Source organism: Lactuca serriola, chromosome 4 (assembly GCF_051521515.1).
Source record: "Lactuca serriola cultivar US96UC23 chromosome 4, Lser_US96UC23_V15, whole genome shotgun sequence".
Taxonomy (NCBI): Eukaryota; Viridiplantae; Streptophyta; class Magnoliopsida; order Asterales; family Asteraceae; genus Lactuca; species Lactuca serriola.
This window is the reverse complement of record NC_136411.1, coordinates 129,395,393-129,412,556: the sequence shown is the minus strand read 5'-3', so window position 1 is coordinate 129,412,556 and position 17,164 is coordinate 129,395,393.

Below are 17,164 nucleotides of genomic sequence, written 5' to 3'. Positions count from 1 at the left end.
ACATCACAACTTACCAATTTCTAATGTGCAAGAATAAGAAAACTTTTCCAAATTCCACATTTGATGAGTGTTATAAACCTACTTAAGACTTGTCACTCAATGTCACAATCTTGGAGTATGACTCTAAGACTTGATATTGGAACGAAGTATGATTGAATCTTTGATTTAACCATTTCTACAATTCTCGATTCCTCTTCTTAGACATGCAAATGCACTAAGACTCACTTAGAGGATCAATTGAGATATGGTTCTTAATCATTAAGACTTCATCATAAAACACAATAAAAGGTACTCTCCCTTCTTCTTAGAATGGAGAAACTTTTATCTTTCTGTCTTCTTGATTCTTCTTATTCGTTCTGCTATTGATTGAAACTATTTCAGTTAACTCGGAATTATACTCAATCTTATAAGTATAACCATATTTACTAAACTTTAGTAAATCATGACAAATATCTTTGTCACTCTTGTGGTAGACTTGATCAACGTACGACCTAGTGTACTCGATCTCCTAGTCCTTCAATTGACACTTTGTCAAAGAATTAGTCTAAATTTCCCAAATGTGAAAGTTTTTCATTCATCATACAATACACGTTGCATGATTCCAAGTTTCTGTCCAATTGAAACTTGGGTGATGAGAAACTCTCCCTATTTGGTAAACTTTTGATATGTCCACAAATAACATAATTAAGAATCAAATCCATTGTTGCTAATAATAGAAACATTCAAACATCAATTTTTTCATACATGCCATCGCAAGGATAAATAAATAAGATAAACTCAAAATTCATTTTATTGCGGAAAAAATTTGTCCTTACAATGCAATTCAATTGAAAAACTATGTTATTACATATTTCTTAACAATCTATTCTAACTCCAAGTAGTAGCTCAAGAATCCATTCTTCAAGTAATGCGATCGAAATCCATTTCTTCATGATTAGATTCAGCTCACTTCTTCCCTCAAGCTTCCTCTCTTTTCTTCGATCCTACAAAACATCAAAATGTAATCTTATCACATCATGTATTAAGAATCTAGAATAGGAACTCAAAAGAGTTAGATAATGGATTTTGCCTGAAGCAGAGCCATACGTCTTGACTCTCCCATCTCTTAGATCTCTCAGGTAGTTAGGGCAGCTTCGTCTCCAATGCCCCTTCTCTTGGCAGTAAAAGCAAATCGACTCCTTTGGCACAGCACATCGGACAATCACATACTTAGTTCTTTCTGCACTTCCAATGTTGCCAGTGTCCATTGAAGTTTGGGAGTTTGATTCACCAGACAAGTTTACTTGACCATCACGCCAAATCATTGCTGATTCAGCAGCTATAAGCAAATAGGTGAGATTAATGAGGGTCACGTCGTGATCCATCATATAGTACTCTCTAACGAACTCACTATATGATTCAGGAAGTGACTGAAGAATCCAGTCAGCAGCCAACTCGCTTGAAATCTCGACACCCAACATGCTTAACCTATCAATGTGTGACTTCATCTCTAAGATGTGTGCACACACAGGTTTCCCATCTTCGTGTTTACTTGCCAAAAGGGCTTGAGTAAGCTTGAACTTTTCAAGCCTTTGAGCTTGTGGGTCAGGGAGAACGATTGGAGGAGGTGGAGGAAGTGAAGCGTGACTCTCATTTCCTTGATCGTATCTCGGAACGTCATCTTCATTTGGAAAGCTTGTTCCAAAGGATTTGGGAAGACCATTGTAAGATTCAGACATCTACAAAACGAGAGAAAATTCAAGTTATGTTGATTAGAATTCTTGATGTAACACCCAAATGAAACATCAAGCTAAGATCCAACACAATATTCTACAACCTAGAAAAGGGATGCCGTAATCTAGTTGTAAAATATTTGAAGGTAGGTAAATGACGATTTACCAATTTCCACCATGAAAAATGAAAAGGAAGATTAAGTTTTAAATGAATTGAAACTCCTAGATCTTTTGAGATTCATTGAACTTTTCAATGGCATGTTTAATCTCGATTATGCCCTACTATTTGTGACTGGGATGCCGAGGATCACAAATAAGGTGTGAATAACCATACGAATCACGTGGTGCACCCAATGCTACAATCACCTAATCAATGTGCCGGTTAGCCACACACGCTCCATTGATCTATGACAAACATCGAGTCACCCTTCGCTACCAATGTCATCCCCAAATTAGTGTGCCGGTTAACCACACACGCTCCACTAACGTTTGACAGGGGTACGAAGTGTAATTCTATGGATTAGCATACAATTTCACATTTTTCCTAAAGTAACTATGATTTGGGAATTTGAAAAAGCATTTAGTTACTTTGTACTTCATTATACTTATAATGGAAGGTTTCTGTCCTATCCTACCCGTTCGGCTAACGACCCTCCACTAGTCAAGAGTGCGGTGGGTAAGAGTGGATACCCATTCAATCGCCATTTTATAGGCAATTTCCTTAAACACCCCTTATAGACCAGCTTCGTGTATGAGGCCTACTAACGGTAAGACTGACTGTTTACTCATATATAATACTAGACTTTTAATGTTATATATAGTATAGGGTGTATTTTACACTTTTAAAATACTAGGTGGTTTAACTTAGTAAATTATACTTTTAATTTAATTAAATGTAAACCAAAAACTTTATGGGTTTATTAAATCACTTTTAATTATACACTTTAATTAATTAACAAAACCATAAGGGTGTGATTCGAACTTTTCAAATTACTAGGGTTTTAGAATTTAACATTTCAAAATTAAACTTATAATCAACTTTTAAATTCCAAAACTTGAGGGCAAGTTTTGAAACATTTCAAAACATTAGGGATCAAATAACAAATAATTCAAATTAAACAATTAATTTCATAATTATCTACATTTGACCTAATCTTATTTTAGTCATTAGATAATTACCAAATAATTTGAAATAATCCATATTTATCATATAAACAACCAATATTTAAAAGATCTGAAATTATCTATTGTTTTGGCAAGGATAATCACTAATTTAAGATAAAATTCGGATTTTAACTTCATAAAACAAATTAAGCATCAAGTCCAAGTCAAAACAGCAGCCAAAACCCGAAAATCCCTCTGCCTGACGAACTAACTCGCCGAGTCAGACCTGGACTCGCCGAGTAGGGGTCAACTCGCCGAGTCCAGGTACTGACTCGCCGAGTTGAGTCGGGTAGGGGCCAAAAACTCGATTTTCATCAAATAAAGCAGTTAAGCATCACATACAACTGAAACCAATCAAGGCTCTGATACCACTGATGGGTTTTAGGCATAAGAACAATCCTATGTGCTCATACAAACCCTAATGCTTGGATCTAGGTTTCTCTATTGTACATGCTTTGAATCCAAGACTAATAAACTTAGATCTAACATGTTATAAACTGAATTAGGGTTTAGAGAATTACCTTTGATTGTTATATAGCAATAACAATCAATTCCTTGCTTGGATTGGCCTTAGAAAGCTTAGTGCCTCAAGTGTTGCACCTCTAATGGAGTCACAAACACCATATGCAACTTGGATGAAGAGGAGAAGAAAGGGGAGACACCAAAAACGGCTGGAAACCCTAATGGAAGTGTTGTCCTCGTTTTTGGGGCTTAAGGGTCCTTTATATACATGTAAGCTATTAGGGTTTACAACTAGGAAACCCTAATCTGACTGCTTAGGCCCTAAGCATCCCGTGGACTCCTTAAACATATCCCTTGGACGATTTCTAATGGGCTTCCCATAGAATTCATCCAACCTATATATTATTAGGTGATCCATAGCCCAATTATAATTATCTTATAATTACAACTTCAGTCCCCTAAGTTTAATTAATCTCTTTTAGCCACAAAATTAATTATCAATTAATTCTTGACTAATATTAATTAAACAATATGATTTCTCCTTTAATATATTATTCTCACAATATATTAATAAATCATATTTAAACCTTTCTCTCCTTAAATCATCCTACATATTGCTATGGTGAAGGCAACCCAAAAGGACCATGCTCATAATCGGGTCAAGTACATACCAAAATAGTTATGGACTTAGACACTAATCCAACATGAGCCTGCACCAGAACTTGAACCTCCTCCATGTGTGCTCATCACCATTCTGAAAATCAATCATACAATGACCAGAACATACCCAAAGAATCCTCATCCCACAGGCTTCCTAGATTCTCCGTGTCTTCTCTTAATTCGAGTACGGATCATGTGCTTTCTGTAGTATGGGCCCAATACTACCTTCCACACATATCCATACTTTTCTCAAGAATCATCTCGGATCCTATAAGTTACATTCTCAAACTGGTACTCCAAATACTAGCTAAACAACGCATCCAAACTCACCAAACATTTCATGGGCTCTCCTAGGTTCCTCACCCGACCTTTCCACCACATGCTGAAGGTCCCTTATTAATGTCAACTAACTACTTCATGAATACAATTACATGCAACAAATCTTAGATAATCCTTTGACTAAAAGAGTCAATCCTACAACGGTTAGATTCAAACGAGAGTTGTGAAATAGGGCCAAGTCAATCACTCTTAAATTGTTCAAACTGTTTAACTTTTACTGCATGTAAATTAACATATTAATGATGTACTTAGCTTACATCAATATGAGTCCCACAAAGCACAAAGCAAGCAACAGTCGGGCATCGGGAAATTCTAACCAGTGCATCATTTAATCAAGCCATTCTACCTAGCATCAGATATCTATACTAGCATGCAATTCTAATAGCTCAAACAACAGAAATATAAAGGCATCTCTCCTAGCATGAAATCCTGAGCAGATCCTTAGCCCTAATCTAGCATGCAATTCTCATGACATATAACATAAAAACATGTATGGGTATTCTGGGAATCAATTAATTAAGTTCGACTGATTGCACACATCTCACCCCTTTTCTTCATTCAAAAATCTTTTATAAAATTCTTTTTCTTTCCAATAAATCATACAAATGAGTTGTTGCAAAACCAATCTAAATGATTATATCATTTAAGCATCAGATGTAAAATCATAAAATGCCAATGAGGAAAAACTCTGGGGATGTTGTGTAGTTACATCGGGCCCTCACCTTTGGATGCAGAAGTACCTGAAACCATAAACATATACCGTAATCACAAAGCTTAGTGAGTTCCCCAAAGTACCACATACCATACATACAATTGAGATTGTTATGTGCCATCCATAGTCTTACAATTGTCATTATTCCATGATCCGTATCACGGTCTTTCCTTGCCATGCCAGGGGCCAAAACCCATGTCTTACAAACAAGTGCCAAGAGCCATCTCCTGGTCTTCCATGCAAGTATATCAAAGACAACTAGCATCCTACATATAGTTGCCAGAGTCCAGACCCTAATCTTAAATATAATTTTATGGGAGCCATATGCAAGTCTTTCATAAAATTTCTAGAGGCCACCCCTGGTCTTCCTATATAACATAATCTAATGGGTCAGCTTTGATGCCTTCGACCCCAAGTACAATGAGGGAACACACCTCAATCTGACGATAACCAAATCACACACATGCTGTTGCTACAAGGGCTCCTCACACTGAACATACCAAAACCAAACCTAATTAATAATTAGGTTGATAGCCCTTCCAAGGGTAAAAGACCATTTCTTATTTTCTTCCATTAAGGGTGAAAGACCATTTTACCCCTTCCAAGGCTAAACCCACCCAACATGGCCTAATGCACCTCTGGGAGTACGCCCTGCGTACTCCAAACTTACACCCCGCGTACCATAGTTCTATTGAAGAGAAAACAAGCATAACCCGTTAAGCATTGCGTACAGCTGGGTTACACCCAACGTACTCCAGCTGATGACAAAATGACTTCCTAAACTCTTAATACCTTTAAGACCTCATCTTTAACACTCAGATCTAACTTTAAGGGACGTCTTAAGTCATAAAGTCTCTGCCTTTATGACTTTTCATGGATTAATGGAGTCCAAACCAAAACCCTAGTTTCATATCTTCATTAAATGACTAATAATTCATGCATAGAAGAATGGGATTCTCCAAGTTCCCATTTTATGGCTCATCAACCTTAGAAATACAAAGAAAGGACGATCACAAGTTATGGAGTAGCTTTTACTCACAAGAACCAAATCAAGGGGCAAAAAACATGCCAAAACACAACCTAAATCTAGATCTAAGCTAAGGATCCATAAAATTAAGAGATTTACACCTATAGAAGATGCTAGATGAAAAACCGAGTCTAGATCTACAAGCTCTAAGCTCCCTAACACCCCTCTAATGGACTCACACTTCTTCGATATGCACCAAAACACATAAATTATCACTCTAACAGGTCAATAACCTCACAAGGTGGCTAGGGTTTCGAAATGACTGCTTTGGGGTGAACGGAGGATGAGTATTGTGACATCCCCATTTTCACGGCCAGAAAAGACCGATGTTGTTTATGCTTTATAAAAATCAGAGTACTTCATTTTATAAAAATGTTGCGGAATTTGTTCCCAGAAAAACATGGTAAATACGTTATTAAAACATTTTCGAAGAAACGTATTTATTTCATTTTAAAACGTTTGGGATGTCATCGTTAATACAGAAACATAAGCATAAACAGAACTTACAATTATTTACACTGGTGATCTACATCTCTTTAAATCTCTCAGTGTAATGTCACTTCATATCAACACCTGTGATATAAATAAACTGAGTGGGTCAGGTTGGGAAACCTGGTGAGTACATAGGGTTTTCAACCCACAATAATATAATTATTATGTTTAAACAATCAAACAATCAACCCAATTACCCATCCCCATTATCTTCTTTATTCTTAAGGATCTACCCTAAGAATCAGCTATTTCTCATTTATTCATTCCTAAGGATCATCCTAAGGAAACAACATGAAGTCCATTGTTGCCAATGACACATTGGTCAAGCGCAGCTGCTAATATTGTCACTTAGGCTCAGCTGCCAGAATTAGGACATTTTCTATGAGGCGCTTCTGTCGGTATTGACCTTTTAACACTACTGTCATGGTCATAAGGCTCCCTATTAGGCGCAACTGCCGATACTATCCTTAGAGCGCAGCTGCTAGGATGTTTACCGTAGATCAAAATCATCTACGGGTTGTGGCGCAGCTGCCAGTGCTCATCTATAGGGTACTAGGTCCACTGCTGCCAATGTATACCTATAGGGCACTAGGTCCGTACTACTAATGTTCCTCTATTTGAGCTTTTATCCATCATCATTCATCTACCCATGTTTTACCCAACATATTTTGTAGATATAAAATACTTTATACAGTTTACATCATTTAAAACATGTATAAAAATCTTTCACCAGCATAGACAACAAGTATTCAGACAATATGCACACATAACACGTAATTTATATTAAAATACTTCATATCTATGTGTAAGATGAAAGAGACCATGCACTCACCTGATTAGGTGGTGATTCCGAACTCAGACAGCACTTCGTTATCTCAAAACAATTTTCCTCGACAAAACCTAGTATCAATACCACTAGGGTTTAGTTTTTAACGTTAACCACGACTAATTAATAGTCTAGCTATTATTACTATTATATAAGCGTTAAATAACACTCAATATAACTCATAATAATAGCCCAAATAATTATTTTAAGGTCCTAATAATGTTACTATAATTAAATAAAATCTATATTAAATATAGTATAGGCGTAGCTCACTTACAGCGAGTTTTTATTAAAAACCGGGCTTCGCTGGAGCAGCGTTTCCAAGCCGAAAGCTTTTCTTCTCGGAGCCGTCGGGCGCTCCGGGGCTTTCTTCTCGTGCTAGGGAGGTTCCGTAGACTTGGGAGGGGTTTAGGGAGGCTAGAGAGAAGTTAGAGAGAGAAAGAGAGGCTTATGGTGTGAAGAAAATATGAGGAGTTTACCCTTGTATTTATAGGAGTTTTATAGTAAAGTAGTCTCTAAGATTCGTCCGTAACTTTTGCATACGAGCTCCATTTTTGTCTGTCTTTTTACCATTGAGTTCCTATTAGTGAGATCTTCAACTTTCATTTAGACCTCGTTGGCTAATTCTCATTCTATCTCGGATTTACAAAACTGTATCGAATTCGCCGCGCTCGAAAAGTAGGGACTAAGCTTCGTCCATAACTTTCGCATACGAGTTCCGTTTTTGTCTGTATTTTTACCATTGAGTTCCTATTAATGAGATCTTCAAATCTCATTTAGACCTCGTTGGCTAATTCTCATTCTATCTCGTATTTACAAAACTGTATCGAATTCGCCGCGCTCGAAAAGTAGGGACTAAGCTTCGTCCATAACTTTTGCATACGAGCTCTATTATCGACGTTCTTTATATCCACGCGTTGGTATTTACGAGTACTACAACTTTCATTTAGATCCCGTCGGCTAAAAATCGACCGATCTAAAATTCAGATTTCGGGCTGTGCACTGCTATGCTAAATCTTAGAAAAATCATAACTTCCTCATACGAAGTCAGATTTGGGCGTTCTTTTTATCGATGTTCTTAGTTTAACATATTCTACGACTTTCGTTTAGATCGCTAAGGCTAAATCTCGCTCTATCGTAAATTCACTATTTACGCTTCCCGGTATCGTGCCGGTTCCGTCGCGAAACTTCAACGGGTCATAACTTCTTCGTTATAACTCGGTTTTCGGCGTTCTTTATATGTACGAAAACCTTGTAACATACTCTACAACTTGATTAAGATTATTAAATAATCTTTTGTCGAAAAGTCGTTTTCGACCCCTATTGCCTCTAATTTGACTAGCCCATATTTGCGGGCGTTACAATTATCTCCCCCTTAGGATGATTACGTCCCGGAATCATCAACGAAACAGGGTCGTATAATGACTCCATACGTCATCTCTTCATCCTAGGTAATAATTATAACTTCTACATTCCTTTGATTCTATCTCTTAAACTCATTGACTGTAAGAGTACTCGATCGTGCACCTGCTCTCTACCTCAGGTTAGACTCCAAATTATGACCTTCAAGTCACAATCTCGATCCTTGCTAGATACGGACTTGAGATAAGTTCTTTTATTACTACTATAGATCGATGTGTCATATTCTAATGACCTATCATCGTATGTTGCAACACTTAGACTTAGGTCTCTTAGAGTTAAATTCTAAAACAGACTATGCCTTCCTTCATGTTCTAATGTGATATAATCACACTTTAACATTAGGCATTTCTAGCCACCAACTTCTTTAACAACGAGTGTGATACTTCTATTGATCGCTTTGATTTCAACCGTTTGGTTTAAGTCGGACGCTACATCAAACTTGGTTCTCTGAACCACACAACATACTCATCGTAGTCGGACTCGATTCGATATGACCACTAGGGTCGGAATATCAACAATCTTCTTAGTCATTACCGAAACGACGGTAACAACACACTTGAATAAAACGAAATCAATTACTAGCTTCTTGGTAACCTTGTGACTTTCCCTGATCCAAGTGTGAGTCCTGTGCTTCCGGTAGTATAGGCCTCTACTACCATCCACACCTACTCATACCCGTCCCAAGTATTGTCTCGCAGTTTTCCAAGTCACCATACAAGAAAATCACATAACAATTTAACACATCAAATATCAAAACGAAGGTTTTATATTATTCCTTAAAATGTTTACATAGGTGTTCAAGTTCACCCTAAACTATGCCCCTAACAGGCTACATCGCGAGGTACTATCTACACGATTACTCCATAACTCGATCCTTGGATGTCAAGCGTTAACTCCTGAATCTTCGCATTGTCATCTGCTTCGTCAAGGATCATTTGAAATGTTCTCGCCTTTTGCTTTGGCGGCACATATGGCTTTGTAGCCCCCTCTCTCTTTGGGTAGTCTTGCTTTCCTTTTTGGAACTTGAAGATCCTTCAAACTTCCGCTTCTCTCCTGACTTATCTTTTTCTAGACCCTTTTCTCTTACCTGGGCCTCTACGTTCTTAGCTGCCCTAACAGCTGTTTTCAAGGTAGTTGCCATTTTGACCATTGGGCCAAAGTCAGTGGGCAGTTCGTTAGCAAAACTATCAATCTTGGAGAGTTTAGAAGGCACCAAGTAGGGGAATAGCTTCATCCTCTTGGTGAATGCGGTGACATACTCATCAACACTCATCTTCCCTTTCTTCAGGTTCTGAAACTCGTTGTTTAGGTCTATCAGATCTATCTCCGAGCAGTACTGCATTTTCAACTGTTCCAAGAACTCTTCCCATGACATCCTTAAGGCTTCTCCTCGTGGCATCGTATCTGCCAATAGCTTCCACCAGCTCAAGACTCCAGTTTTCAGTTGTCTTACGGCGAAGACATTCTTCTGTTTCTCGCTACAGTCGCAGATCTCAAACACCATTTCCATCTCGGAGATCCAATCCATAATCTCAACAGGCTTTGGGCTTCCTGAGAGACTTGGTGGTTTCGCACCCAAGAAATTCTTGTACATTCGCCCATCCTTGTCGTTTCTCCTCTCCAGGCCATCTTGAGTCCCCACTTGACTCACTTGGCGACTGTAGTTCCCTTCCTCCGATTGCTCGGGAATCAGCTCGGGTTGCTCATTGGGCATAGTAGGTTCGTCCCTATTCGACATCCTCCTCATTTCTTCCCTTTATTCAGTTCGCATAGCCCGAATCATGGCTTGAACTCTAGCCATCGTGACTGGCTCAGGTGTAACTTCTTCTACAACAGGTATTTGCTGAACCACTAGGGGTTGGTTCCTATTCTCATTTGCATTCACGTTTCCGCTACGGGTCCTTGCCATCTTGATCTATACACCGAATAAGGTGAATCTAGACCTTTTACTTAGGATTGACGTTTAAATCATCCTTATCACTCCGAAACGTTTACATGCTAGTTCTAATATCGTAGTCGTACGTTTAGAATCCTAAACATATAAGGTTTCCAGATCCGGTCGGCAACAGACGATAGATCCGAATAAATAACAGCATATAAGGCATAAAGCATTTAGCACATAAAAGCATTTTAGGCATAATTCCTAAAATAAGCTATTGCTCACACCTCACAATCATCGCTTAACATTCTAAGTTTAAGTCTAGAAATAAATCCATATTCCTAGTTCGCTTAAACTAATGCTCTGATACCAACTGTGACATCCCCATTTTCACGGCCAGAAAAGACCGATGTTGTTTATGCTTTATAAAAATCAGAGTACTTCATTTATAAAAATGTTGCGGAATTTGTTCCCAGAAAAACATGGTAAATACGTTATTAAAACATTTTCGAAGAAACGTATTTATTTCATTTTAAAACGTTTGGGATGTCATCGTTAATACAGAAACATAAGCATAAACAGAACTTACAATTATTTACACTAGTGATCTACATCTCTTTAAATCTCTCAGTGTAATGTCACTTCATATCAACACCTGTGATATAAATAAACTGAGTGGGTCAGGTTGGGAAACCTGGTGAGTACATAGGGTTTTCAACCCACAATAATATAATTATTATGTTTAAACAATCAAACAATCAACCCAATTACCCATCCCCATTATCTTCTTTATTCTTAAGGATCTACCCTAAGAATCAGCTATTTCTCATTCATTCATTCCTAAGGATCATCCTAAGGAAACAACATGAAGTCCATTGTTGCCAATGACACATTGGTCAAGCGCAGCTGCTAATATTGTCACTTAGGCTCAGCTGCCATAATTAGGACATTTTCTATGAGGCGCTTCTGCCGGTATTGACCTTTTAACACTACTGTCATGGTCATAAGGCTCCCTATTAGGCGCAACTGCCGATACTATCCTTAGAGCGCAGCTGCTAGGATGTTTACCGTAGATCTAAATCATCTACGGGTTGTGGCGCAGCTGCCAGTGCTCATCTATAGGGTACTAGGTCCACTGCTGCCAATGTATACCTATAGGGCACTAGGTCCGTACTACTAATGTTCCTCTATTTGAGCTTTTATCCATCATCATTCATCTACCCATGTTTTACCCAACATATTTTGTAGATATAAAATACTTTATACAGTTTACATCATTTAAAACATGTATAAAAATCTTTCACCAGCATAGACAACAAGTATTCAGACAATATGCACACATAACACGTAATTTATATTAAAATACTTCATATCTATGTGTAAGATGAAAGAGACCATGCACTCACCTGATTAGGTGGTGATTCCGAACTCAGACAGCACTTCGTTATCTCAAAACAATTTTCCTCGACAAAACCTAGTATCAATACCACTAGGGTTTAGTTTTTAACGTTAACCACGACTAATTAATAGTCTAGCTATTATTACTATTATATAAGCGTTAAATAACACTCAATATAACTCATAATAATAGCCCAAATAATTATTTTAAGGTCCTAATAATGTTACTATAATTAAATAAAATCTATATTAAATATAGTATAGGCGTAGCTCACTTACAGCGAGTTTTTATTAAAAACCGGGCTTCGCTGGAGCAGCGTTTCCAAGCCGAAAGCTTTTCTTCTCGGAGCCGTCGGGCGCTCCGGGGCTTTCTTCTCGTGCTAGGGAGGTTCCGTAGACTTGGGAGGGGTTTAGGGAGGCTAGAGAGAAGTTAGAGAGAGAAAGAGAGGCTTATGGTGTGAAGAAAATATGAGGAGTTTACCCTTGTATTTATAGGAGTTTTATAGTAAAGTAGTCTCTAAGATTCGTCCGTAACTTTTGCATACGAGCTCCATTTTTGTCTGTCTTTTTACCATTGAGTTCCTATTAGTGAGATCTTCAACTTTCATTTAGACCTCGTTGGCTAATTCTCATTCTATCTCGGATTTACAAAACTGTATCGAATTCGCCGCGCTCGAAAAGTAGGGACTAAGCTTCGTCCATAACTTTCGCATACGAGTTCCGTTTTTGTCTGTATTTTTACCATTGAGTTCCTATTAATGAGATCTTCAAATCTCATTTAGACCTCGTTGGCTAATTCTCATTCTATCTCGTATTTACAAAACTGTATCGAATTCGCCGCGCTCGAAAAGTAGGGACTAAGCTTCGTCCATAACTTTTGCATACGAGCTCTATTATCGACGTTCTTTATATCCACGCGTTGGTATTTACGAGTACTACAACTTTCATTTAGATCCCGTCGGCTAAAAATCGACCGATCTAAAATTCAGATTTCGGGCTGTGCACTGCTATGCTAAATCTTAGAAAAATCATAACTTCCTCATACGAAGTCAGATTTGGGCGTTCTTTTTATCGATGTTCTTAGTTTAACATATTCTACGACTTTCGTTTAGATCGCTAAGGCTAAATCTCGCTCTATCGTAAATTCACTATTTACGCTTCCCGGTATCGTGCCGGTTCCGTCGCGAAACTTCAACGGGTCATAACTTCTTCGTTATAACTCGGTTTTCGGCGTTCTTTATATGTACGAAAACCTTGTAACATACTCTACAACTTGATTAAGATTATTAAATAATCTTTTGTCGAAAAGTCGTTTTCGACCCCTATTGCCTCTAATTTGACTAGCCCATATTTGCGGGCGTTACAAGTATGAAGAGGTCTAAAGGGACTTAAGGTGTTTAAATAGGATCTCAACCCTAAAATTTAGGGTTTCACACTGCGGCTCTACGCGCTGCATACTCCAGGTACGCCCAACATACTCCATATTTTGGAATAGCCACCAAGTGCTCGCGTCGGAACACCCATCACAATGAGTACCCTCGTTCACATTGGATCCCTCATTCGCATCCGGATACTCCTTTTGCTTCCTATCACTCGTGTTCGCATCCAATCACATCCAATCACATCTGGATACTCCCTTTCGCATCCAATACTCATATTTACATCCAATTGCATCCAGATACTCCCTTTTTCATCTAAACACTCCCATTCGCATCCAATCGCATTTGGATACTCCCTATTTGCATCCGAAAACTCCTATTCACATCAAATCGCATCCAAATTCTCCCATTTACATCCAAATACTCCTATTCTCATCTAATCGCATATAGATACTCCTTTTCTCATCCAAACATTCCTATTCGCATCCAATTACATGCAGATACTCCCTTTTCGCATCCAAACACGTGATCTTTTCCAAAAATCAAACTTTTTACTCCTTAACACCCTAGATCGATCAATCTTGGAAACTGGGTTTTACATAGAATCCTCAGGATTTAAGCTTATTTAAATGCACAGTTACCTAGGGTTTCGCCATTTTTCAGCCTCCACCTCCAAAAACATTTTCTCATCAATCCCTAGGCCCATTTGATATTTTGTATATTTTCGTTATCATTTTGTGAAGATAAAGGGAGAAGATGTTGGATTAATGTCTAAGTCCATAACTATAATTGGTAAGACTTGACCCGACCCGGCATGGTCCATTTGGGTTGCATGGCATCATGCATTTGGATAGACTATAATGAGAGAAATAACACTTAAGGTTGGTTAATATATTATAAGTTCTAATATATTAATAAGATTATTTAATTAGTATTGATCAAGTATTAATCTAGGATTAATTAAGTGATCAAAACAATACTAATTAAATATATGGGTTGATTGTGTAAATCATCCATACTTGTATAGTGGGCTAAGACTCCATGGATTATCAAGTTGGGCTAAAACCCATAGGATGATCCATGGATGCTCCATGGTGTATTTGAACCCATGGATCCAAGGAAATGGAAAGCCATGACAATTAGGGTTTACCCTAATTGTGACACTATATAAAGATCATATTCTAGGGAAAAATCGGCCACTATGTGTGAGAATGAAGGGCTATCCGATTTCATGAAGTGTGTATGTTCTCTCAATCTATTCCAAGTGTATTTGGTGTTGTGTGAACCATTTGAGGTGTCACACTTGGGGCACTAAGCACTCAAGTTTCATGAAGACATTCTACATCAAAGAGGTATGTAATTCTAACTTGAAATATTCATATGAATCAATGTTATTATGCTAGTTAGGATGAATACCTTGGAAAGTTGATATTTGCATGTATAATAGAGAAAACATAGATCCAAGGTATTTAGGGTTGCATGTACACATAGGAGTGTTAGAATGCTAAAAACCCAACAGTGGTATCAGAGACTAGGCTTGTTTTCAATTATACTTTATGCAAATTGCTAAAAAAATCAATTTTCTGGCTTGTTGGGCTTTAGACTCGCCGATTCCACTGATGAACTCGCCGAGTCCAAGGCAAAACTCATCTTACTCGTCGAGTAGGAGCCCCAGACAACATATTTTCGAGTTTTTTTTTGGCTAGAAATGGACGAGGAACATTACCCTAAGCTGTTTTTGGACTTATAAACTTGTTTTTGATGTGGTAATGTTCATGCTAATCCAATTTCAAAGATAATTGTCAATAGATTCATGTTTTGTATTAGTTTAGTGATTAGGCTAATTTCATGAAAAAGTTTGATTTTAATTATCTTGTTCTTATGAGTTGCTTAGATTAATAGAAAAATTAATTGATTATGTGTTTTCAATCCATTTTAATCTAAGAGTTGATTCTAAAATGTGTTTTTGTAACTTGTCCTCAAGTTATATGAAAAGTCACATTTAAGTTTCATAAAACTCATAAAAGTTGGCAATGGTTACAAAAAATGTAGAGTCTTGTCCTCAAGTTATGGAGGTTCAAGAGTCACTTCATTAAGTAATAAAATGTGTAAGCTTAATTAATTCCATAAGTTACAAAATAAAGAAAAGTTACATTCTTTTATTAGTTTAATGTCTTCCATAACTTGTCCTCAAGTTATGGAACTTGAAGAGGCTTTTAATTAAAACTACTTTAAACGCACAAGTTGTGGAATTAATTAGTTTTGAATAGTTTCAAAACTTGCCCTCAAGTTTTGGAATTTGAAAAGTTTTCACTTATGAATACTTTAATTCCAAGTTAGCCCTTAGAATTTTAAAAGTTAAAATTCAACCCTTATACTTTATAATATTATAAGTTAATTTTATATATATATATATATATATATATATATATATATATATATATATATATATATATATATATTATACTTTATAATATTATAAGTTAATAATATATATATATATATATATATATATATATATATATATATATATATATATATATATGTATGTATGTATGTATGTATAAGAGCAAGTCAGTCTTACCGTTAGTAGGCCTCATTCACGAAGCCGGTCTATAAGGGGGGGGGGGGGTAGAAGATTACTTCCTATAAAATGGCAATTTAATGGGTGTCCACTCTCACCCACCGCTTCATTGACTGGTGGAGGGTCGTTAGTCGAACGGGTAGGACAAGGACTATAATTCTCCCTTCATTAAAAGTATTAATGATAAATACTAAGTAACTAAACCATTTATAAATACCCAATCTTAGTTACTTAGGAAAAAGTGAATAAGGTGTTAACCCATGAAATTACACTTTGCACTTTGCTTAAGTCGTTAGTGGAGCGTGTGTGGTTAACCGGCACAGTAACCTGGACTTAACAAGGTAGACAAAGGGTAACTTAATATTTATCATAGTATCGGTGGAGCGTGTATGGTTAACCGACACATCGATTTAGGGGTAAATATTAAGGGTACCCAGTATATTTTCATGGTTACTTCACACCTTGTTTTGTGATCCTCGGCATCCCAGTCACAAAACCTGAGGGGCACACTCGAGATTGAAACATGCCATTGAAAAGTTCAATGAATCTCAAAAGAATCTAGGAGTTTCAAAACCAATTAAAAACTAATAATTCATTTCGTTTATCTTGGTGGAAATTGGTGAATCGTCATTCACCTACCTTCAAATATTTTATAGCTTGGATTACGACATCCCTCTTCTGAGTTATAAAATAATTTGTAGGGTCTTAGCCTTAATATCTCATATTGGGTGTTATATTAAGGACTTTTAATCAACTATCTTGAATGTCTCCCAAAAGATGTCTAGTTCAGACATCTATGATCCTCCCAAATCTCTTGGAACTTCACTTCCTCCATCTCCTCCAATTATTCTCCCTATCCCACAAGTTCAAGGTCACTCAAGCCCTATTGGAAAGGCAAGGTCTAGGTGTGCTTACATCTTCGAGATGAAGTCACATACTGTCAAGCCGGGAGAGTTGGGTGTCAAAGTCTTGAGAAAGTTGGATGTCCAATCACTTTCTAAGTCACATAGTGAGTTCCTTTAGGACTCCTATGAAACATACTATGACAAGACCCTTAATGATCTTATCTATTTGCTAAGATCAACTCCCTAAAACCTGTGGACATTGA